Source organism: Protopterus annectens, chromosome 7.part0 (genome assembly GCF_019279795.1).
Source record: "Protopterus annectens isolate FY-2018-M chromosome 7.part0, PAN1.0, whole genome shotgun sequence".
Taxonomy (NCBI): Eukaryota; Metazoa; Chordata; order Ceratodontiformes; family Protopteridae; genus Protopterus; species Protopterus annectens.
Genome location: NC_056739.1, coordinates 730,114,471 through 730,142,112, shown reverse-complemented (window position 1 = coordinate 730,142,112; position 27,642 = coordinate 730,114,471).

The following is a 27,642-nucleotide window of genomic DNA, read 5'->3' as shown; positions in this document are numbered from 1 at the left end:
GGTGTATCCCTGGCTGAAAGCAGCGCCCTGTCAGCATCCAGACCAATGTATTAATATGGACAGGAACTATTGCCATTAACACCTCCCACACTTACCCTGTCACCCCAGGGGAATCCATGGGATCATAGCCAGGGAATGTAGGAGTGACCGAATGCACTGGCCTGCTACAGATGGCCTGCATCACTACCAAATGGCCTACAGTCCTCTGTCAAAGGCCTGTGCCTCACCTGTAGTGCCAATGTATGTTATCTCATGGAGTCCCAACTAACAACATAACACAGTCAACAGAACACAAATGCAAGGCCATGATGACAAATCCCAGTAGCATGCCTACCATGTCCTACTGCATGAACTGTGGACCAACCCCTAAATACCGCTGGGATGAAGGGACAACTATAGGGATATTTCTCAGATATCACTTGCATACTGTTAGGAAGAGGATAGAATAACAGAGTGGGGTGTGTAGAAGCATGGACGTCATGGAGTGTGTGAAGTCTGAAACTCTGATGTGTGCCCATACTACCCCTGCCTGCAAACCCAGTGATGGGTGGCTACAAACCTGCTCATAAATCACAATGTGAAGGGGAACTGACCAAATATATGAGCCCTTCCTCTGGGTAACCTGGGTGAATCTGTACAGCTGAGAGGTATGGCCACAGCAGGATATGGCCATTCTGTTATGTCTATATATGTACAAAAAGGGGATCCTCAGCCACCACAGTACCCAGGTGCTGGACCATTTATACAGACCCATCAGCAAGTGTCTGCAGCTACCCCTCCAGAATGGCATGAGTGTGCAAGAATATGTAGGCTGCAGAACACAATACTGGGCACAGCTTCATTCATCTTGTATTTCCCAGGAAATAACTGCGAGCAGATAAGTATATCTGTCAATAATTGATGACATAATACATCACAGTGTAAAACACTAGATATGTCTGAATATCTCTGCTAACACGAACCAAGCAGCACAGATACAATAGTTATAGTATCCCACTATCGGTCGCCCATTGTGACCCCATATCGTCAACCTATCTACAGATATCCTGCAGAAACAGGTTGCTAGCTGTAGGTGTAGAACACCAAACCCTGGACTGGAGTACAACCTACCTGGAATGGATTCACACACTCAATACAGATGGTCATACTGGGTATGCTCCTACACTTAGAGAAATGAAGCCCATGTCTGACAACACAGTGGACTATACAGATCTGTCAGTCGCAGATGTCTGTGCACACACACCACATTGTACACCATTCATGTTTTGCACACACATTGGATAGGAATACTTAGAGAAATGAAGCCCATGTCTGACAACACAGTGGACTATACAGATCTGTCAGTCGCAGATGTCTGTACACACAAACCACATTGTACACCATTCATGCTTTGCACACACATTGGATAGGAATTCTTAGAGAAATTAAGCCCATGCCTGACAACACAGTGGACTATACAGATTTATCAGTCGCAGAGGTCTGTGCACACACACCACATTGTACACCATTCATGTTTTGCACACACATTGGATATGAATTCTCACATATATTCAAGGCCAACACACTATAACATGTCAAACATGCACACACACAGATGTGGGGAAGAGAGAGACAGACAGAGATAGAGTGATTTCCATCATGAGGCCTGTCCCACCTACCACACATTCAATTGGCTTATATCACATATGTGCTGATTTCAATCACTGTAGACATTGCTTTTGGTAGCCCTCAACCTTATAGCATTGGTGGTGCTTGTGATAACTACATGTATGATAGTACAAATCAGTATTCATCTAGCATTTGTTTACCCAGTCCTGTGAAATGTAAAGTTGTGTGTGACTGAGTGTGTGTGTTTTTCCAGAGGAATGGTTTATGGTCCATTCACACACACTGCACTTTCCATTACCCATGTTAGCACTCCTGCTGATTTCAGTCACCTTGAAATAACCATTTGGTCAAATATCAGCCCTATAAGCTGCATGGCATTTGCAATATGGGTGTTATACTTTAGTGCTAAAAACTAGTTAGGTAGGAGTTCTAATCCCAGACATGGCAACTGTGAACCTCTGTGTGGGTGTGTGTGGAGAGGAGTGATTTTAAGCCATTCACAGTCATTACACCTTCCATTGTCCTACTTTAACATGCCTGCTGATGTCAGTCACCTTGAAATAACCCTTTGGACAAATGCCAACCTCATAAGCTCCGTGGCACTTGCAATAACTGCATAAAGCTATAGTGTAACATGCTATTTAGGTAGGAGATCTAATCCCAGACATGGCAACTGTGAAACTGTGTGCGTTTGTGTGAGACAGTGTGTGTTTTTGATGATAACTGATTTTATGGGCATTGACACTTACTACTCTCCCCTTACCCCTTCATTAGCACTGCTGCTGATGTTAGTCACCTTCAAAGATACCTATAGAGAGCTCTCCAACATATAAGCTCTGTGGTGCTTGCATTAACTGTGTCATACTGTAGTGTAGCATACTAGTTAGATAGGAGGTCTAATCTCAGACATGGCAACTGTGAAACTGTGTGTGTGTTTGTATGAGAGATGATGTGTGTCTTTGATGATACCTGATTTTATGGACATTGACACTACTCTCCCCTTACCCCTCCTTTAGCACTGCTGCTGATGTTACTCAACTTCAAAGATACCTTTGGAGAGCTCACCAACATATAAGCTCTGTGGCGCTTGCGATAACTGTGTAATACTATAGTGTAGCATACGCGTTAGGTAGGAGCTCTGATGCCCGACATGAAAACTATGTGTTTGTGTGAGAGAGTGTGTGTGTGTCTTTGATGATACCTGATTTTATGGACATTCACACTTACTACTCTCCCCTTACCCCTCCTTTAGCACTGCTGCTGATGTTAGTCACCTTCAAAGATACCTTGGCACAGCTCTCCAACATGTAAGCTTCATGGCATATGCCATTAATGCAGAACAATGTAGTAGCAGTAACTACATATGTATAGGTTTGACTCACATCTGTGGCAAGTGTTTGTGTGTGTACATATGTATATCTGCACTTCAAAGATTTTGGCCCTATTTACACCCAGTACACATCTCAAAGCCTGACTTTAGCAGTCCTGCAGATATCATCCACCTTAGAAGTACTTGTTGCCAACCTTAAGCCATGGAAGGTCAGTGTTGCATGTAGTAAATGCGTAGCATAATGGTCCATAAGGATTGTTAGACAGAGGTTTGAACTTCACCCCTAACAAATGTAAATGTGTGTGTAGGGTAAAATTATTTTTGGGATCTCTCACCCACTACATCACCCAATGCCAGTATTTACAAGGAATAGTGATGTTACTCACCTTAGAAGTACCTTGGGACAACATCCACTCTATAATCTCTGTGGCATGTGCGATAAATGCAGTACACTATAATAAAAATACATAGCTAGGTAGGGGTTTGAATCTCAGTACTGGCAAGTGTGTGTCTGCACACAATAAATGTGGTGCATTATAGTAGCAATACATAGCTAAGGAGGGGTTTGAATCTCAGTACTGGCAAGTGCTTGTCTGTCTGTCATCAGTATCCTGTGTGAAGGTTGCTGTGATTGTGTAATAACAGGATCCATTGTGGGGTGGGTCTTGCTAAATTATTATGTTGAGGACCTAGCATATGTCACAATGTCCACCTTACAAGGACAACAGATGTCAAACACCGGAGAGGTTGGTGTAGACAATCCATGGCCCTACATGTAAAATAATGGATTGGTGAACAATATAGGCAGCCCTTCTATTACTCAGAGAACACGCTCCACCCACGTCTCATACAAAAACACACTTGGCTAGGCAATAACCACTATATTTATAGTTCCCTGCATATTGCCTCACAGATACTAACCGCGGTGTGCTTGCAATGGACTACATTTCTGTTGACCACAACAGTGCCACTGACATCAGAAAGTACTTTAATGTGTTACATCTCCTGACTGTGTGTTAGCCAGCAAGTAAAATGACATGACACCCCGTTCTATCCCCTTAGTAGGCAAATAAATGTGTACAGTGGCCCTTTTGCTATGTTCCCCACTGGACACCTGCAACAACTGTAGAGTCTGCAAATGTAACCCACAAAAGGAATACCATACCTTATGCACATGCCCTGTATGGACAGATGCCACTAACTCTACTGAATATCCGTATTATGCTGTTACTGTAGGTGCAAGCATAACCTCAATTACATAGCCAGGTCTCACCAGATGAGGTCAGGAATGATACATCTGAAGATAATCTGTCCATACAACATGCCCCAGAGACCTCAAGTACACTTCCACATGTCAAAAAACATGGGTGTGGGACATGTGCACAACCCAGACACTGTCCCTGTTATGGAATATAGATCACATACATGAGAAGCAGTGCACATCACTGGCCACCCTCAATAGTAACCCAGATGAGTGGATGGTGAATACAATACCCACCACTGGGGACCACTCCAGGGACTACACCCCTGAGCCAAACTGGGGACTATTGTCATATGGCCTGATGTCAAGGTATTCCCTTGGCCTAGCCTTGTACAGCCTTCAGCCCCATTCACCTACTACACACCTGTGAAGCAAAGAACTTATGGATCTCAGTACTGGTAAATGCATGTGTGTGTGTGTGTGTGTGTGTGTGTGTGTGTGTGTGTGTGTGTGTGTGTGTGTGTGTATAGAGATGAATGATTTTGAAGCCGTTCACACTCACTACATCTCCTATTGCCCTACTTTAGCGCACCTGTTGATGTCAGTCACCTTAAAATAACCCTTTGGCCATATTTCAAGTCCTATAACCTGTGTGGCGCTTATGATAACTGCATAATACTGTAGTGTAAGAAACTATTGAGGTAATAATCCTGATCCTGCCGACTGTGATAATGTGTGTGTTTCTGTAAGAGTGTGTGTGTGTGTCTTTGTTGGCACCTGATTTTGTGGACATTCACACTTACTACACTTCCCTTACCCCTCCTTTAGCACTGCTGCTGATTTCACTCACCTTCAAAGATACCTTTGGACAGCGCTCCAACATGTAAGCTCCATGGCATGTGCAATAGGTGAATAACATTTTAATAGCAATACATAGTCAGGTAGGGTTTGAAACTCAGTAATGATAAGTGTGTGTTTATGTGTGTGTCATCAGTATCCTGTGTGGGTGTTGGGGTGATTATGTAATGACAGGACCCATTGCAGTGTGGATTTTGCTACATCATGATATTGAGGACCTATATGTCCCAATGTCCACATTACAAGGATAACAGTTTTCAAACACTGTAGAGGTTGTTGTAGACAATCCACAGCCATAAATGTGTACAGCCATGTGCAATTACTATGTGACAGCATGGATTAGTAAACAAATTAGGCAACCATTATAATAGCCAGATACCACTCTCCACTCATGGATCATACACAAACATACTTGGCTCTTACTTCCTTCCTTTCTTACTTTCTCTCTGTCTCTCTCTCTCTCTCTCTCTCTCTCTCTCCCTCTCTGGTGGATGTAGAAAAGTACATCTGTTTTGCATAGGCAACAGCTTGACTTTTGTAGGTAATGCTCATGATCAGCTGATCTCCTGTGCATGAATTGAAGTCCCCCACTTGCTAATTGCATGTGGAACAGCTGTGGTATCATTCCTATAGCCAATTGCATGGAAACACACTCCTATAGCTAAGCACTTCATGTGGATGTTGGCCCTTTTCCTTCACTGTGAGCAGGACTTCATGTGAGTGTCTGACAAACAGCATCACAGAGGGTAGTTGGAAATACCTCTTACAACATACACTGTGGAGACAGGCCAACAAACAGGAGGGGGATGTTCCAGACATGGGGACAGAATGTAGGTATTGCTGTTCTACATTTGAAGTAGTGTTGGTTTAACAGGGTTTGTGTGGATTTGGCAGTTTTACATGATTTAAAGTCTGTCATGACAGTGTTATGTGGTTGACAAAACTCTCACCTGTAGGGCTATCTGCAGACTGGCCAGAGTTTTGAGTCTTATATGTAGTATGTTACTCACACATTTCCTATCTTTAGAAATACAGTAGCATACTCTGATGATTGCAGCCAGTACATTGTGACATCCATGTGTGTTACTGACTTCATATCCCTCAGAAGAAATATGTCACAACAAACCCTGTTACACCAGAAATTTTCTAAGTTTATCACAGCAATATGTCAATATTGGCCCAGTGTTTGTGCCTCTGTCCCCCAAGTCTGTCACCCTTTGTCCATATGTCATGCATTAAGAGGTGCATATGTATAGTATATCATTATTTACTGACATCATTCCTGATTACAAGCCAATGATATATCAGACTGCTAGACATGTTATGTATAGTAGGCCTTATATTTGAGGATAAAACCTGGACATTCTGTTGTAGTCTGTACAGTAGTGAGGTCTGTGTACTTATGGTGATTGTTGACAGAGTATCAGTATTGCGTAGCAGTGTATTGTGAATATGTTACTTGGCCTGTTTACAGACTGTGGTAGATGTCAGTGTTCTTGGTCCTGTTGTATCTGATGTTGCATGCTGTTCCAGTTTCTGCTACCCTATCAGCGTATATGTTTGTAGGGCCAGACTGAGACATGTCCCATACCACAGTCAGGCATCAGACTACATGTAGGGTTAGTGCGTGAGTGACAAATATGAGGATGGTTTTGTTCACACAGTCCATATACTGTACTATTAATTAGGCTTACCATCATTTGACTGTGACTGTGTTGTGACTGGTTGTGTGCATGCACTTTCACACTTGTGTCTGTTACTCTGTGCTGCTACATGCCTGTAGTGCCTGCTATATTTGCAAGTACATGTGTATTCCCCATAGGTAACTTGGGTCAGTGTTGTAGCAGTCCACCTGTAGTTTACACAGTGCTTTGTGACATGCCTAGCAGCTCAGTGTATTTATCTAGTTTGATGTTATGTCCAGATATTTGTCAGATGTACTGTTGCCTGGCCACCATATGTGTTTTGTATTTCTGAAAAAGCAGTGGGATGCTGTGAAGATGTATGTCACTAACTAGTGGAAAGTATGTGGGCTTGGGACCTCTGCTCCTCTGGTTAGTGTGTGTTAGGACAGACAGGAGGGTGTGAATGCATCAACTGTGTGAGCTTTTCTATTCCAGTATGTGTGTAATATCCCCATTTACATGGCTGTAAACATCCCCTATGTCAGGCTTGGTCCACACATCATGCACTTAGGAGTTCTGTGTATGCATCTGGATTGACCAAATTGTTTCAGACTCTTCACGTTTATTGGTCATATTTCTACTGTATTCCACAGGATCATTACTGTGATTTGTGTGGTACTTCACTATGATGATTTTATGATGTCTGTCAGTAACTGATGGCGTACATGTCAGTATCAGAAGTGACTTCCTACAGAACATGTCTGTTGACACAACCCCTGTTACTGTAGCAACATTCTACATTTATACCTGCAATACTTGCATTGCATTCCCTTGCACTAAGAGGTTGTGATTTATGGTGCTGAGGTATGACTTCACTATATGTTATGGGCATATGTTTTATATATATAAAATGTATGAAATGACATACCTGCTTCGTTGAAGAAGGATACCAAAGTACCAAACATAGGATCACCAGTCTGCACGCCGTTAGGGCATTTGAAAAACCTTAGCCCTTTAGGCATAACACGGAGCTCAATACACCGCTCCAAATAGCAATTTTCGATGGATAATGACCAATATCTTTTCAACAGTCGAGTTAGTAAGTCCTGCTGATGAATTAGTTCTTCATTGGGAAAGGAATGAAAAGGGGTAGAATATTCACAAAAAGGGTTCTTAATACCTTCCAATTGAGGTTTAACCGCTACACCGTCAGCCGGAAGCTTACGACTGCTTTCCTTAATACGAATTCTGGCTGCAGTTTCGTCTACTTCAATCACGGTGTCCAATTCCTTAAAGGACCCACAGGGACTGGAGGCATTCGCCGCAGAAGATGAAGTGCCAGAAGCTTTAGACATTAAATACTTGAGTTCTGAATGTCCATTAAAGTTGAAATCAATAAATTGTTAATATTAGAATTGGAGTCACTACCAGGGGTAGGATGAATACTCAAATTCAACAATTGTTCATCAATTTCTGTTTCCTCAGCCATGGTGTGGATAAAAAACAAAATCAACCAAACGAAACACCACAACTAGAAAAACCAAAAAAATCCATGGCAAGGAAACAAAGCACAAGTGTAGAAGGCAAAGGCAATGAGGCTCGACCACCAAAAAATAGCGTAGAATCAATTTAATTTCCGCTTTCGTCAGAAGACTTCATCAGAATACACACCATAAAAAACAACCATCCTTAAATAGCACATCAATTAATCAATTAACCAGTAAAAAAACATTTAATATAATATGTCCAACAACATTAGAGTGCAAATGCATATTATTTCCAACAACATTAGAGTGCAAATGGTTAGTAATAAAACAAATACTAAGGGTGTTTTTCCTTGTTACAATTGTAATGTGTAGATTTTTGTCTTTAGGGCCATTAATAGTTATTGAAACCATCGATAGGACTATTCCGGTACCTGAATATGTTAATTGTTGTACCAAGGGGGTGGTTTACATTGGGTTTTGTTGTTCATGTCCAGCTTTTTATGTTGGTATGACGACTAGATGTTTAAAAAGACGTATTCGTGAGCATTTATACAGTATCAAGACCCACGATGAAACCAACGCCCTATTTAAACACTCTGTTGTATGTAGTAATTTTAAAAAAATTTTATTTTCTGTTTTTGAAGTTTGTAAATCTGATTTAAGGGGGGGGAGATTTTAGAAATTTTGTTGAACAAAGGGAAGCATTGTGGCAGGTCCGATTAAAATCTGACAGATATCCTGGTTTGAACGGGACCATTAATATTAAATGTTTTTTAAAGAATGGCAAGTTAATTATCAACAAAAACAACACTGCTTCCTTGTTCAAATAATATGCATTTGCACTCTAATGTTGTTGGACATATTATATTAAATGTTTTTTTACTGGTTAATTGATTAATTGATGTGCTATTTAAGGATGGTTGTTTTTTATGGTGTGTATTCTGATGAAGTCTTCTGATGAAAGCGGAAATTAAATTGATTCTACGCTATTTTTTGGTGGTCGAGCCTCATTGCCTTTGCCTTCTACACTTGTGCTTTGTTTCCTTGCCGTGGATTTTTTTGGTATATATATATATATATATATATATATATGTGTGTGTGTGTGTGTGTGTGTGTGTGTGTGTGTGTATGTACATGTATACATATATCTACATGTACACACACACATATATATATATATATATATAGAGAGAGAGAGAGAGAAAGAGAGAGAGATAGATATATATAGATATCCATATCCTTCTTATGTGTAAACATGATTGTTGTATATACCTTCCCAGATGTATCCCACCATATTTATCTGATATGTGTATATTTAGATATAACAACATGACTGATTCAACACTATTTTCACTTACAAGTACTAAACAATTGTATTAGTCAAAGCAGCTGTTCACTACTATTCAGTATGTGTACTGAATGATATATTTGAAAAAACAAGAGACCTCTTCATGGCTCTGATGTCTTAGTGGTTAACTGCTGTGACTATAGTGTACAGGGTCCTGGTTCAAGACCTGCAGGGGCTGTTTATTTTGTTGCTAGGCAGAACAAGGTCTGTTGGCTACAGAGTGGTTAAGGCAGTTTTGAGCAGCTTTAAGTGGGTTTGCAGGGGACTGCATGACAGTAAGCAGTGCTAATGTACAGTTAAATGAAAAGGCGCTTACACAGTGTAGATTTTGCTTACCAGTGAGCAAATCTGCTTAGCATTTATATTTAAGCAATGCTTACATCTGCTAAGCATAGCTCAGCCCTGTTAACCAGTGGTCACATTCCAGTCTGATAAAATAGCAGGGTAAAGGCATCTTTAATAAGTGTATTTAATTCCTTGTACATAACATGCTTCTATGTGCTGTCATTACAATAGTAAGGGGTGTGAGTATACTATATGGGACACCAGAGTATACATGGCTAGTACAGAAATCTTTTCTCTTTGTATGTATTTCATACATGGGTAGTATCCCAGGTTATATGCAGTCACACTTACATGTATTGTATCATTATGTTACTACTTTTAACCATGCTTTTCCAAGTAAGAGTAGATTGCAGATTGTAGTACTGGAACCATACACTCCTGTATGCAAAGCTGGACTCTGAGTACTGACTATCATGTTCTTGGCGTGTGAGCTGTATGTTATTAAGTATCTCCTACTGGATAATGATCTGATCTGTGGATATTAACTGTAGACTACTATGTGTTTAGGACATGTCATTGATGGCTACTGTCATGTAGTAATGGTATACCTATCAGTGTCAGACGTCTATTGTCAAAACATTCATCCTAATGCATAACCTGTTGGCTAGCTAATTTCTGTCTGTCCTTTGTACAGATGTGCAGATGTCAGGTATCCATCTTGGCTGCTTACAGGCAATCTATGATTGACTGACACTGACATGTGTTCCCAGCTGTGTTATGAATGCCACAGCTAGGAAACCCCACCCTGTATGCACCACATGCCATGGGTACCCTCAACCAGACTACTGCAGTCAACAGAACATGCTTGGGTACAGGTAGAACCCAGACACTGGCCATGTTATGTAATATATGTTGCATACATATCAATTAGAGCACCTCACTGGCCCTTTGCAAGAGAAAACCAGATGACTGGATGTTGAATTTAACTGTCACCCTGGGGATCACTCAAGTGTCATTGGTTGATAGATGACCTGTTGACAAATGTCAAGTGACATGATACCAGTGTACCCACATGCCCTACACTTCTCATCTCTCCATGGACATTAGCCTGGCACATACCTAGGAACACCTGCACCTATATACCCCAGTACTGACAAATGTGTCAGTGTGCATTACTGAGAATAACAGTGTCTGTGTGTTTGTAAACTTGTAGTTAACAATACTCTGAGGGCCTTCTGACCCACTACACCCCCATTGCCATACCTAGAAATGTCTGCTGCTGTAATTGACATTAAATGTACCTTGTTACATTCTTCACCCTATGGGCTACCTGGAGGCTGCAGAACCAGCATAACACTGTTCTACAAATGGGTAGCTAGGCATGGGTTACCCTCTGAGTCCTGGCAAGTGTGTGTATGTGTGTGAATGTGCATATTTGTAGGAGACAGCATTCTGAGGCTACATACAGCAAATACAATAAACCTTGCCATACATTATAAGGGATAGTGATGTTACTGACATTAGAAGAGCCATCACAATCCCTCACCCTACTATCCCTGTGGCATGTGCAATAAATGCATATCCCTGTAGTAGCACTGATTAGATAGACAAGGGGTTGTATTACAGTCCTGGTCAATGTGTGATTGTGGGTATGTCAGAGCATTATTATGGGTTTCAGTGAGTACAATATCCAATGTGGGGTGTGGGTGCTGGATATACTGTCTTTACACCATGGTACCCCCAGTACATGTCCCAAGGTCCACCGTATGAGGACCGCTGTCACCATCAGCCATACAGATAACTAATTACATTATCCAGCCCAATGATGCATGTGCTGTGTGCAAAATCTCTGTAACAGAATGGACTCACTGACATGGTAGTTAGCACTGCTAAACTCAGGTCTGTTAAATGTGTCTATGACTGTATGTGTTTGTCAATGTGTATATGACAGTATGTCATACTATGTATTGTTCATTAACACCCAGTACATTCCCCATTACCATATTGTACAAGGCCTGGCAATGTTCTTTACTTAACAGGAAACTCGGGACACACCTCACCCTAAAAGCTCTGTGGTGGGTGCAATTAAAGCCAAACATATTAGTAGCAATAAGTACCTAGGTAGGGGTTTTACTCTCAGTGTTGCCAAGTAAGTGTATGTGTATGTGAAGGGATCTACTTCAGTTTTCAGAAAAATTTATGTCCCAGGAGATCATTTGTCCAAGAACTAACTGGCTAAAGGTAACATTTCAAAGCAATCATCTTGTGGAAATACATTCAAGCAAAGCTAATAGTGGATGTGTAAATGCCCTCTTCCCTACTGTACAGCTGTACAGCGATACAGGAGTTGGTATATATACATGGCCACAGCCACCCACATTGGGGTTATTGTTGTGGGTACCCCCCCCCTGCTTAGTGTGCTGTTATACTGTACAGTTTATGTTAACAGGTTAAGTAGTTGTTAATCACACTATGTGTGGTTTTATGCCACCCCCACACCCTCCAAAGTGGGGGGCTGTGCCACCCACACCAGCACACCTATGTTTACCAACTCCAGGATTGCACTACACTGGGGAAGAGGACATATACTTTGTCAGTACCATTGTCAATGACATTAAACTGGTAAACTGATTATTTCCTGATGTGATGCTTTGGCAATGGGTCTGGGTGAAATTACATAGGCCAAAATGAGTTCACTGCAAAATGACGTACTTCCATGTGAACAGTATTCTCTGTGTATTGCATCAACATCAAAGCCTCTGTGTTTGTGTGTTATTCATAGACATTTGGTGTGTGCCACCCAGTACACTTACAGTTGTCCACTGTAGAAAGGCTGTTGATATCAGCCAGCATGCACTCACCTGTATACACCCCTCAGACCCATCAGCCATGTGACACATGCAGTAACTGGTATACAGACCTGAAACCTGTGTTCAGCTTTACCCGGGATATGACAAAGTCAATGTGTCACCACAGTGCTACACCCCTTGCAGGACAGGATAGCAGACCAACATCCTGCTGACACATAGACACCTTGAACACAAATAGAATACATTCTGGAGACCACAATCAGTCAGTGTTAATAACAGCTATATTGCAGCATGGCTGGAGAGCTATACACCCTGATGTGTTAGCATTAATCATTCCAGCTGAAAACATGTTAAACAGCATTACATTGCTAAACATTAGGACATTCACCCTGTGCATCAGAACCATATCAGCATGTCCCTGCATCGATGGTATGGATGACAGGGATATGGCACAGGTATCATCATATGCCCAGAGTGTGTTGTATGTTTGCCAGAGACCTAGGCTGAGCCATTTGGTTGACATCATGTGTGTGGGTTAGGGTTTTTTTTATTAAATGGATTGTGCAGATGTGGTGTGTGTAGGTATGTAGGGGCCCTAGCTGTGTGAAATGTGTGTGTATGTATGTACTCACATCTGCCATGTGGCTGCCCTATACAGGGGTTTGTTGGACAGCTGCAGACCATACATGGCAGGGTGTACAGTTCACTGTCTCTGGCCACAGACACAGGAACTGTGCCTGCCAGGGGTTTCACGGGCACTACCAGGCAGAAGCCCAGATATGTTACTCTCCCCTAATGACAATTGTCCACTGGATCCGCATCACTGTTGAGACCAGCAAGGACAACGTGCACATGGCCTGCTGCATTGTGGTGTGGATAGCACCCCCCCCCTGCAGTGCTGGTACTGCCACTATGGGAGCAGCCGTGAATTGTTGCATGTCCACGTAGACCTCTACCTGTTGGTGTTGCTGACCTATGTCCATGTGGTCACCACCCTACTCCCACCACATGCTCTACCACAGACACCACATGGTCAAGGATTCCCGCCATCTCACCCAACCGTCTATCCAGAACCTTTGCAAAATAACGGTAGGCACCTGCAAGATCACGGATGTTGTCAAGTACAGTAGACTAAGTAGCCCTTTGGAGCCTCATACTCTGAATGGTGTAACGTTCCATACATCCCTGTGCCTCCATGATGGCCTAAAACATGTGTCTGGTGACACCTGCTGTGGCACTTCTGCCAGAGGCATGATGGCCAGCAGCCCTCCTACAAGCACCCCTGTACATCTGCCTGTGTGGTACCTTGCCAGTCATCTGGGTATGGCTGCAGTGTACAGACACATTTTCCATAGTCCCCAACTGTCCTGTTGCATGCCACCACCCAGCAACTGTCCCTCATCTATGGCCACTGGTGATGGGGTATGTATGGGCATTGAGATTTTGTGCAGGGATGGGTCTATATTAGAACCGCGAAAGCCTGTTTAAGTGAATACATAAATATTGACACATATTGCACGAACCATGAGTACACCGAATGCCTGAAACTGCAAAATTCAAAATCTGGAATCGGCATAGTTGGCCCTTCTGCAGTATAGCTCCGTACGGTAAATGTGCGATAGTTACGGACCTTAGGGTTGGGGTGCGGGTTAAGGTAAGTGCATAGATAGTAATATATGCAAGGGTTAGAAGTAGGGTTTTGTTAAGTGTATGTGTGTGGATTATTCATTTTGTTTGGGTATAGCTCATTAAGGTAAATGTGCGATAGTTACGGACCTTAGGGTTAGGGTGCGGGTTAAGGTAAGTGCATAGATAGTAATGTATGTAAGGTTTAGTGTAGGGTTAGAAGTAGGGTTTTGGTTAGTGTATGTATGTGGTTTATTTATTATGTTTGGGTGGGTAGTATGTAGCGAGCAGTGGGGTTGGCCAACAATGCCAGTTCCAGATTTTGTATTTCACGGTTTTGGGCGTTCAGTGTACTTGCAGTTTGCTCAATATGTGTCAACATTTACGTATTCGCTTAAATGGGCTTTCACGGTTCAAATATAGACCCTGGAGGGATGGTGTGGATAAAAGTGGGATGTCAACCTATGGCGCAGCTTCAGCCCCTGACAACCCTGCATGTGCCTCACCATGCCTATCATCATTGTCAGAGTCTATATGAACAGTAACATCAGTTTGCCTGCAGGGGGGGGGGACCCTGACCCACCTCGCCACATGTGAGGGGCAAACAAAAAATGTAATTTAAGACCTGCACATTATGGTTTACCTCTATACACACACACACACACACACACACACACACACTTACAGGTGAGGTGGCACAAAGATATTACACAGACCTCTCATTACCCAACAGTCAACATGCATGACATATGCCACTCAACAGCATGCACTGCAGCCATACTCAGTCCTTGTTGTCAACATTATACATCTCTGTGATACATGAGTTTTGTTAATAGGTGATGCCCCTTCCCCTGGAACACACTGCATCCATGTACACAGTACTGCTGTGCACTTATACAGCACACTGGTATGTACTGTGCACCACATCTCATGAGTGCACACACCATTGCTGAATGTGTATATGTGTGGCAGTTATGTTTGCTCTGTTGCTCACAGCCCCTATGTGTTTGTCTGACACATACCTGGGATAATATGAGGACTGATGTCAATAGTTAATGCCTGACTTATGATTTGCAGATCCCATCATCAGCAGTGCATGTATGAGCAATATAATCTGATTACACTGACAACCTTCAAAGCTTAATGGGGATATGAGGAGTGTACACACCCTTGTTGGCATGCCAGCCTCTTCCATGATATGCAATGGGGCCACAATACTGCATATGTTAACATTGCACACACCTGATATGTGACATATGACCTGTGGAATCCAATGCAGTATCAAACAAATGTGTTAGCCATGCAGATGCTGAATGAAATACATACCATATGTGGGTTGCATAAGTGTGCACACCCTTAACACAATGGTTTGTTACAGCACTTGTTAAGTGAACTACAGCAGTCACTATTCCTGGAAGGGGTGTACTAGCATTGCCCATCTTCACTTGCCATTATTTGGTCACTCCACCCTACAAATGTCCCCAACTCTGCCAGATTGCAAGTTCAGCTCATGGGCAAAGCCCTTGGAGGTCACACAGTGCCTTCACTAATGCTGTGGAGTCAGGGTTATGTCTGGCACAATTCATGACTGTGACTGTGTTCAGATACAGCCATTCTTAGCAGCTTTGGATGTATGCTTCAGTTCACTGTTGTGTTTCAGGATGACACCCCTCCCCATCCTCAGCCTTATTGCAGATGCTTGACAACTATGGGCCACACATGAGTGTTATTTTGCAGTGTTCCAAATTCTGAACGCCATGTCTACCAGCCTGGTTCTTGCTAATGAACAGCAAACCTAAAGGTGTACACTGGCACCAGCAAGGTAAAAATGGGGATGGTGGCCCTGAGGTGGAGTGAGGTGTTGCTTGTGCACCACATGTATCTTTATGAATACTGTCTGTAGGTTTCAGCTTTGGTCTCATGACACCATTACACATTCCAACACATGCATTTGGGAGACTTTATGTTATGCATATGCTACCTGTAAAGAGCCCTGGATGATGTTTTCTGTGGAACAACTCTTCTGTCTAATTACCCTAACCCATAGGCCACACTTATGCAGATTCAAGCCGATTGTTGACACAGGTACTGCACAGACAGTACTTGCTACATATTCATGCAAGTCCCTCAGTGTTGCTGCATGTTTCTGGCCAGCCTCCATGACCAGTTTGCAACATGTGTTGTCATCTGTTTTGGATGGGCATCTGTTTAGTTTCTACATTAATGTTGTCCCCTAATTCATACACACAGACATGACTATCTGCACTGTTTGCAATGGTATATGCAATGAAGTAAGGCTACCTTTCTCACTCCTGAGTGCTACCTCTTGGATATGGGATCCATTTCATGGTTTTTAAGATGTGTGCAAGCCATGGCTGCCTCTGTTGCAGGTGAGTGGGCAAATGTCATGGACATACTTCTTGGACAGCACATCATTACTTGGTGTGACATTGAGTCCCTGTACTTGATGGAAGGTGTGTACTCAAGCAGAGTGAATGCTGTCAGTACCTCACAAACTGCTTCCACAATATGTTATTTGGAGTGTGTGCACACATATGCTTCCAGTGTTTATTAAGGTATGTATTCCCCATATTTGCTGTCCTAACATAGGATTCCATATTACACATTCATTGCTCATGTTAGGATTGCATTACAGGTTGTAAATGGTCTGGAATGTGGTATTGTGATTTGCCATTGTTTAGATCAGGAACAGTTGCCATTGTAATAGTGGTGTATACACTGTTGTAGCCACTGTATAAGGGTAATGTTTCAGACATGTCCCTACTGTAGGCCATTTGTCTCACCATTATGTTCATCTCTGTTCACACATTGACAAGTTGTTAGGTGTACTGCAAAACTCCTACATACCCTTCAGATATGCCACCATGGCTACCACTGTGATGCAGTGCAGTTAACAGCAACAATAAGTGAACATGTACAGCATGCATTATGAGTAGGTGTGTTAAATGTGTGCATGGCAAATAGCATAGCCATAACATGGCCGGTGTATTGGCAAACCTGAACAAAACAACTCCATACTCACCAGATACAGGCTGCTGCCCCAGTTGTATACCAGAAGGATCTAAATAGTTGTATGAGAGACGTAATGTCAGTAACCACACCTGTGGCACTGGTACAGGGTGGGAGCAGCATTTCAGCACATCAACAGTACAAACCCATAATACTAGAGATTATGCACATCTGTTCATTACTACACTGCAGCAACAGACTATCTTATCTGACATATACATGTAGATACTTTACAGATGAAAATAGATCAGCAGCAGTGGTCTACTAATGTGCCATTGGGCCTTACCTGCATGCTCCTCATCCATTGTGTGGGTGGCACCCACCTCCACAATGCTGTCTTCAGCTTGCTGGCTTGGCTGGTGGACAAGTGCCCCAAGGCTGGTGAGGAGCTCCTCAGCATGTGTCAGGGTGGGCTGGATGGCATGATCCCCACCTGTGGCTAGCTAGTCCCTCCTGACTGCAGCTGATGGGTGTGGTGGATCAGATCTGTGCAGTGGTGCTGCACCTGCTCATAATTGTGGTTGTGCAGGCCAACATCTTTTACCCTGTGGACGAGCTTGTTCCATAGGGGGGTCCTCTCCTGCAGATCCTAGGCCCTGCACCTGAAGAGGATAGCATGATGGACTATGAGGAACTGGATTATAACATCATTTTCCAGAAGTGTGTATGCGGGCAGGCATTTCTGGGACATTGTACCTGAAAGACAAACAGGAAAAAAGGTCAGAGGACCTCATACAGTTGTCCACGTGCACATCAACAGTGGGTATTACTTGAATATAATCCAGACTATACCATAACACTGTAAGCTATCATGGCTTGTACATCTTGCATTACATTCCTTGCCCTGACCAGTCCAGTACCGCCAATGCTGGACACAATGGCTTTATCCACTACATACCATTCATTTCTGTGTAGATTGATACAAGTGGCCATCTTCCATGTGGATGTTGTGTGGATGGTGGCATGAGTGTGTTTGACTGTAGTTTGTGATGGGGCTATGAGCACATGCCTGTGTTCATGTAGGAGGCAAACTGTGATGTTCTCATGCACCACGGAGACTTGCTTTTGTTGCCATCAGTCTGAATTATGTCCATGCTCACCACTGATGTGGGCAGGAGTGTGTGTGATGTGCATATCCCCCTGTACTGCTGTTGTGGACAGGGTGCCACTGTTTCCACCTATCCTGTCTGATGCAGGTTGCCTGTATCCATGGCATGTGTGTATGAGGTGCGCTTCACCTCTAGTACAGGTTGACATGTGTTACTGTCTCTAAGACTGCATACATATGTGTAGACATGCTTGAAATTGGCCTTGGTGGTTTGCATATGTCTGATTTCTAGTCATAGTCAGCCTTACAGGAGGTCACATGTGAACCTACATGCTTGCTCAGATAGAGGTGCACTTGCTTCCAAGTTGGGGTCTACACCTATGTGCCCCTGTGCAGCCACTATAGCAACCTATCATGTGCTTTGTGTCTTGGTGGTGTCCACCAAGGGGAATTACTCTATTGTTGATGGAGGATGGTTGTACACGTAAAGTACTGCTGATTCCATATAGCTACAGAGGATATGAAGTGTACACACCCCTGTTACAATGCATGGTACTTGTGCAATTGGAACATGACCCCACAAAAGCACATGCCAACACAATCCCTTCCTGTGATGTGTCCTATAGCCTGCTCAGTTCAATAGGGTACATAACAACCTGTCCTGTGGAAACATATAGGTTTGTAGGTTCATAGGTGTGTACTAGGCTAATGGCCCTGGAGCCTTTACAAGCATAGCCCATGGGATTACCCTGGAATCATGCCACCAGAACTAAGTTCCCAGTACCTCTGTCGAGTAAAGCCACTGGAATGATCCCTGTGGTGAATTTTCTATTTCTCATCCACTCATCAAAATTTCTCTTGAAGAGGGCCAGTGAGGTGCTCTGCTTGACATGTATGGGAAGTCTTTTCCATAGAATGGGCAGTCTTTGGCTTATGAACCTGTCCCTCTAACATATGGGAGGTAATATTCAGTACAGTAAGCCAGTTGAATGTGTGTACACACCCTTACACTGGTATGTTGTGTAAACACCCGCTGAGATGATTACAGCATCCATTTATCTTTGTTTGTACTCTAATGTCATATCACATCTTCACTTGGCAATGGTTGCTCACCTTCCCTCAAACAGCTTTGTTTCTTTTTCAATAGAATTGTACAGGCTATGGGTCACATTTGAGGTGAGAAATGTTTTGACATGACTTCTTGTGGTCTCAATGGCAAACAGAACACAGACCTGGCATTCCAACAAGTGTGTGTACACTTTGATATCTGGTGTATATGGTGTTGATATAGCTGTTAGTGGTAGGCATAGTCAGTGGGTCATAACACAGATGTACACTTCTCTGATTACTATGTGATAAGCATGCCTACTATAGTACCCATATCAGTGTCATGGCAATGCAACAGTCAGTAGCAGTACACATTTTATTTTGTTGTCTGCAGTGACAGTGATATTACACACATGTGCAACATGCACATCCTATTTTCCAAACTGCTTGTGACCTATGTTATTACTTTTGTGCCTTTCAGCTGAACATACACATACATACACATGCTCAGGGGATACCTGGTACACATCTGTGTTCTATGTCACAATGGCACACTGTATTTACAGTCTTGCAGCTCAATCATACATCTCAACCTGTTATACCAGGACTTCTGGTCATTGGTCCACCTCACTGGGTGACAAAACAGGGAAATCAATTTTGATAATGTATCAATATAGCTGCCATAACACAAGTATATGTGTATGTGACTACAGATATCTGTCACAACTGTAAACTTTGTCCAGAAGAACACTGTACAGTTGAATGTTATTAATTCAATATATCCCATGCAGTTTAACACACACATCTGCAACAGTGCTTTACTATGCTCATGCCCTATATAGGTACCCTAGATTTACAATACAAACATGTAGAATACTCATTCACAGGTAACATATAGATATGGGCAACATCCCATTAACTGGCCTGGCAGTGGCACAGACACAACTATTTGACAGACTCTAGTTGTTGACATATGTGAGCTGTCCTTTCCCAGAGTGTCAGGCTACTCAGCTGTGACCCAACCTATCCACCTCTTAGAGCATCACATGTGGACAAAGCCTAACATTAGGGGGGATATAAAGGGGCAGATCGTAGCTATGCCTATTACAAACCTATGAAGTTTGTGCATGAAACATTTCACATTACCATGACTGTCCTGAAGGTGGTGGGGGTCTGAAACTCATGTGTCTGTCATGACTTTATTACTTCCACCTTCAGCTGTTTTCCAGAGTAATATAGATGTTTGGATGAATAGAACAAACACGATGATGGCTAAATCTTGACATTATGTGCAAATCTGCACAGTTGACAGGCATGGCCCACTGCAGACAGAGCCAGAGGCTATGTTCATAGCATTTCATCAGCAAGATATCATTACAGCAAGTATTGATGGCACATATACATCTTTCATAATCATCTATCCCATTTTTACAGACCAATTGCTAGATTCAAATACATGCTTACATGTTGCACATACCTGGTTTATCTTCAAGTTCCTTCTCTGTATATGATGTCTTCAAGTTTTGTAATTCGAGGTTTTGTTTATTTTTATTATTTTTTTGGTGTGTTTGTGTGTGTGTGTGTGTGTGTGTGTGTGTCTCCACTACTGGGATCAAGCTTGCTTGAGTAGGTTGAAGCATGGCTTTTGTAGGTAATGCTCATGTTCAAGTGATGGCCTCTGCACCAATTGCTGTTCCTCACTTGTTAATTGCATGCAGGCCTTCCAATAACCAATGTCATAGCAACCCACTATATAAATAACTGCATCATGTGGGCATTGTCCCTTTACCTTTCCTGTATGGAAGACATCCTTCCTGTGTGTGGGCAGGGGTGTTACACACAGCAGATAGCTATATCTCTTATAACAGGACTTGTGGACACAGGCCAACTACATTTTTGTATAAAGTTCCTGACCTAAGGACAGTGTGTGAGTATTGCTGTTATTTGCATTGAATACTGCTAGTTTTACAGGGTTTGTGTGTACATGCTAGTTCCCTTAACTCCCTAACTAGCTAGCCTAAAATCCCATTTATGCAGGGGGGCAAGCCCCACTGTGCTCCCCCTAACTTAATATTCCAACTCAGACATCGCACTACAGTGAGGAAAGGGATGTATTTCCCTAATCGCAATGTACCACGATCCCTTTGCATGAGCGAACTTTATCATTGAGAATGCACAATCCATTCGGATTATACCGTTCGCTCACGTAACCTGCCAAAATATGAAGTATTCGAACATCTGTTGTTCAAATACTTCATAACCGTGCAATTGCACTGTGAAATTTTAATGGTAAACCATTTCAAACACCTAAATGCTATAAGAAATGGCATAAATAACTGAAATAGTAAACAAACATTTATATGTATGCAAACTGTGTGTGGTGTCATGTCCTTTGCATTGTGTGTGGATAAATGTTTCATGCAATAATTCTCATTTGTAGGAAAGAATCAGACAATGGCCATTTGAAAAGGTGGCGACTCTAGGAATAATGGCTGTTTGAGATGCTGTGCACCCTCTCTCTCTCTCTCTCTATATATATATATATATATATATATATATTATATATATATATATATATATATATATATATATATATATATATATATATATATATATACCTAATATACCTATAAGTATTTATATATGTACGTGTGTGTGTATATATACATATATATATATATATATGTATATATATATATATATATATATATATATATATATATATATATATGTGTGTGTGTGTGTGTGTGTGTGTGTGTGTATATCATTTGAACGTTTAGTGCTTCCACATTGTACATTCACTATGGTAGGTTCATAGGTAGGTGCACCAGGCTATCGGCCCTGGGGCTTATACAAGCCCAGCCAAAAAGGTACCCTGGCTTTTGCCACCCAAGAAAATTATTTTACTGTGCCACTGTCGAGCAGAGCAACAGAAGTGATCCTGGGGTGAATTTCCTATTTACCATCCAATCATCAAGATTTTTCTTGAAGAGTGCTAATGAGGATCTTTGTTTGATATAGATAGGTAGTTTATTCCAGAGTATGGGAAGTCTCTGGGACAGGAATCTATCCCACCAGCATGTTCTGTTTATTGTGGTGACAAGGTTTAGGTCCCTAGAGCATGTAGCTCGGAGGCATTGGGATTTCTTTAAGTGGAGCATTGTCCAACAGCTCTGGGTCTGAAATAGCTTTGTATGTTAGGCAGAGATCACCTCTGAGTAGGCGATATGCGACAGAGTAAAGCTGGAGTTTTTTGAGATGGTCTGCATAGGGCATCTGTTTGAGGCTGGTAATACTCTTTGTGAGGTATTTCTGGGGCCTTTCCAGTTGTTGTAGATGTCTTGTGAGGTACATACCAAAATGGTCATTGTACTCTATAATGGGTCTAATGAGTGATGAGTAGAGGGGAACAATGACATCTTTTTTTCTGGATGAGAAACCTTTTGTGATGAGGTGTGCCACATAGAAGGATTTCCTGACTACTGTGGCAATGTGATTATCAAAGGAGAGACTACTGTCCACCTGTGTCCCAAGGTCTTTTATCACACTTTCAGTGTTAAGTATACTTCCGCCTATGTTCTAGTTCATGGGTACAGAGTTTTTACCAAAGGGGATGACAATGCACTTTTTGGCATTGAGCTTGAGGCCATGGCTTTGACACCAGGCATCTGTCTAAGTGAGGCCCTTTTGTAGGATGTCCACATTATTAGAAGTTTCGATTATGGCTCCTAGTTTGCAGTCATCTGTGAACTTCCTTAGCCAAAGACCTTCTCTGTTAGCCTGGACTTCAGAAAAGTAGACACCAAACAGGAGGGGACCCATGACTGAACCCTGTGGTACTCCACTTGTTACTGGTCTGAAGTCGGATTTGGAGTCTGCTACTTTCACAGTCTGGGTTCTGTCAGTGAGTCAGTTGGCAACCCATCTTATGACATAGGGATTTATACCTAGTTTAGTGAATTTTCTATAATTCCAGAGCGGGGGATGGTGTCAAAAGCCTTGGCAAGATCTAGATGTGTGAACCACCTTACCCTCGTCTATAACTTTGGTGACTGCTCCAAAGAAGTCTATCAGGTTTAGGAGACATGATCTGCATTTTACAAACCGGAACTGGGTGGGGTCCAGAGTTTGGAGATTACCAATGTCTTTGTTTATAAGTTCTATGATGATGTGTTGCATAGCCTTGCAGACCAGGCTCATCAGGCTAATGGGGCGGTAGCTCCCAGGGTCCATGGTGGCTCCCCCTTGTGGATTGGGATAACTGTTGCTGTGTGACATTCAGCAGGTACAAAGCCTTAGATGAGGCTATGATTGAACATGGTATTTAGGTGGGGTGCCAGTTCGTTCTGTAGTTCATGTAGAATGCAGCCTGGGATGTTGTCTGGTGCCATGGATGCTGTGTTCTTGGCTTTGGAGAGTGTAGATTTTTAGCTGTGCAGCCGTGAATACAGGAAATTTGCATTCTTCTGGTATAGAGATGGGCTCTTTACGGGTGAGAGGGTAAAGTTAGCAGTGAATCTATCTGCCAGGATATTGGCAATATCAGTTGGGTCTGTATATTTAGTGCCCTTGTGCTGTAACTCAGAGCAGATCTGAGTGTTGCCATTGAGATTCTTGACATAGCTATAGAATGCTTTGTGGCTGTCTATAGAATCAGTGGCAATTTTGTTTTCATAACTAGCTTTGGAGGATTTTATCAGGAATCACAGCTTCTTACTGAGGCTAACCAGGGAGCTCCTCTACTCATGGGATTTTATTCTCTTTTGCAACAGTTTCTTCCTTCTGTTGTACAGTTTGTTTATAGCAGGGGACCACCAGATTGCCTTCCTTTTTTTGGAGGATAGCATCTTAGTTCTGTTTGGGATAGCACAATCCATGCACTTGTGTAAGTGCTTATAAAGTGCAATTGTGTTAGGATTCAGTAGTTGTAACTGTATTGTCCATCTGCATGGGTGTCATGAAATTCACCACTTCTGTCTTAAGAAGCATGAAGTTGGCTTTGGAGAAATGTTTTACCATGGTTTCCTTAATGGGAGTGGGGGCAGGATGTGGATATCTAGGGTAATTAGCTTATGGTCGGATCGGACCAATGAGGCATTGACTTCAGGTGTGGAACACCGGTCACTCATGTTGGTAATGAATAGATCTAGGATATTGTTGCCCCTGGTGGGGGTGTGGATAAGTTGAGCCAGGGCATTGGAGTTTATGAATTTCAGAAAGCATTGAGCGAAGGAGTTGGTACATGAGTAGTTTTCCCAGTTAATTGTGGGGTAGTTGAAATTGGCCATTATTAGGGTGTTTGGTTGAACTCTAATATTTTCCAGTACATCAAGAAAAGAGGAGTGGGAATCCTGGGGCATGGTGGGGGATCTGTAGCAAACTACAATTTGGATTGCAGTTTTGCCCAGAGTTAGTTGCACTTGGATAACCTCAACTGCATTATGCTGAGCAACTAGCCTGGATGTGTTGATATCCTTAATGAATATGGACACACCTCTGCCTTTGGTGTTCCGGTCCAGGTTTCATGGCCGAAAAGTGTCGTATGAGTTATAGCCTGGTAGTGCAGGGATCTTCTCTGGAGCCTTGAACCATGTCTCAGTCACTGCACAGATATCGATGTTTTCCATTTTGAGGAGTGCCTCGAGTGAGTGCATTTTGAGATTTAGATATCTAGCATTGAGTAGTATTACCCTCAGTTTTTGCTTGCCTGTTCCTGTTACAGTGGTGAATTTGTCATTTGAACCTTGCCTAAAAAAGGCACTATAAGGGCGGCAAGAACCTTAGCCAGTATCCGGAATCCCAGGGGTGACAGGTGCAGGCCTTCTCTGGCAAAGCATCATGGTCTGTCAACCATGTCATCACAGGCAGAAAGATACTGGATCCCTTTAGAATGACACCAGAAGCTTAGCCAATTGTTGAAGTCAATCATGTTGTCCTTGTACTGCGGCATCATTCTGGGTGATGGCAGAATGCTACTCAGGTCATACCTGCCTGGGCTACAAGATCAGAGAGCTCTTCCATGTCTCTTTTCATGTAGTCCAGGGAGGTATGTCTCAGGTCATTCACACCAGCATGGACAATGACAGAGTCATATTTGTACTTGTTGTGGAATGACCTGAGTGCATGGGTTATGTGGCAGATCCTGGAACCCGACAGGCAGCTGACAGTAACCTTCTCCTTGGTAGACTGTTCTCCATGATATGTTAGAGAAATCATCCCAGCATCTTATAGCTGAGATGGCTTACTTGTAAATTGCTGTGGCTATGTTGTGCAGGGTCCTGGGTTCAAGACTTGCAAGCGTTGGTTACCTTGTTGCAAGGCAGAACAGTTCATCTGTAGAGGAAGGGATAATGGTAATAATTACAAGAGATCCCTATTTTGGGCCCCTTCACCCGCATTTACAGTGCCTTTGGTCAGATGTTTTGCAGTGAGAGGATCAGAGTGTGGATCCAATGTCTGAATGCACTATATATATATACACACACACACACACACACACACACACACACACACACATATATATATATATATATATATATATATATATATTGTGTGTATATATATATATATATATGTATATATATATATATATATATATATATATATATATATATATATATATATATATATATATATATATATATATATATATACATATATATATATATATATATTTGTGTGTATATATATATATATATATATATATATATATATGTGTATATATATATATATATATATATATATATATATATATATATATATATATATATGTATGTGTATATATATATATATATATATATATATATATATATATATAAATATATAGATATCTATATATATATCCGGTTTGATGCTCTGATAGTCCACATGAATCACACCGTATAATAAATTATCCTGTAAATATGGTCACCTTTACTATTATAAATACCTACTTTATCTTATTATTACTTTCTGCATTTTTAGTATTCTTATTACTTCCTGTATGTTTAGTAATCTTTTTATTGTAAGACTTTCATTTACTATGTAATGATATTGAGTTTTAAGTTAAATTTTTAGTTGTTGCTAATGGAGCTTTTCTCCCCGGGCCTCTACTGAAAATGGAAATATATCCAGTTGGACTAGCCCGGTTAACAAATGTAAAATAAATAAATAAATTAAAAAAAAAAAATATATATATATATATATATATATATATATATATATATATATATATATATATATATATATATATATATATATATATATATATATGTGTAGAGTCTTACAAACAATGAAAAATAAAAGGCAGCTGTTGCAAGACAAAAGCGATGCTTGGTAGGTGGCAAACCCTTTATAAGCAGAAAACACCAAATCCAGAAAAATACAGACAATATTCATCCAAGATAAAACAGTGCAAGCAAACACAGCAGTATTAAGCGCTTTCGTCTGGCAGATGACTTCCTCAGAATACAAAATACTGAAATTAGCACCTGTTTAAATACGTTGCTTACCCAATCACAAATAAGCTGACATCATTTCCCTCATTAACAAGGCTGCAAATATCTAATGCAAGCCAAATATAAAACAATAATACATGTAAAAAGTTTAAAACATCCCTAAACAGTGTATATAACTAAATAAAAAACATAGATTTTAATTTCAATAGAGAAGATAAAGAAATTCTATCATTTAACCCAGGATCATGATAGGCATCAAGCCTAATTTGCCATTTGAGTTCTACAAAGTCCAAATACTCATTCAAGGGTCCCCCACGAAGTCCCAGATCTACCTTTTCCAAAATAAAGAACAGGAAGGAATGGGTAGGTTCACTAACCAAATGTTTATATAGTGCATTCTTTTCATTTTTGTTTCTGATATCATATAAATGTTGATAAATCCTTAACCTTAGCGCATTCTTAGTTTTACCTACATAGAAACTTTCACAGAATCTACACAAGGCCAAATACACAACCCCTTTAGTGTAACAGTACATCCTTTTTGAACTGGAAATATATCCAAAGTTTTTGAGCTTGATTTTTTCTCTGTCTATAACATAAGGGCATTGGGCACACCTCCCACACTTAAAGGTACCACCATTGTGGATGTCAAATTTTTGCCTTTCAAACAGTCCTTTAAGGAAAGTGTCTCTTTTGTAAACCACTTGCGGTTCAATACCAAATTTCCCTGATAATTCAGGGTCAACATCAAATATTTTCCAATATTTGGAAATAATGTTTTTAATGTCATAAAAATTGGATGTGTAAGTAAGAGTAAGCACCCGTCCAAAATTTAAAGGTTTACAGTCATTATGACTTTTGGTGGACACCTGCCCTAGTAGTGCAAGAAAATGACCATTCATT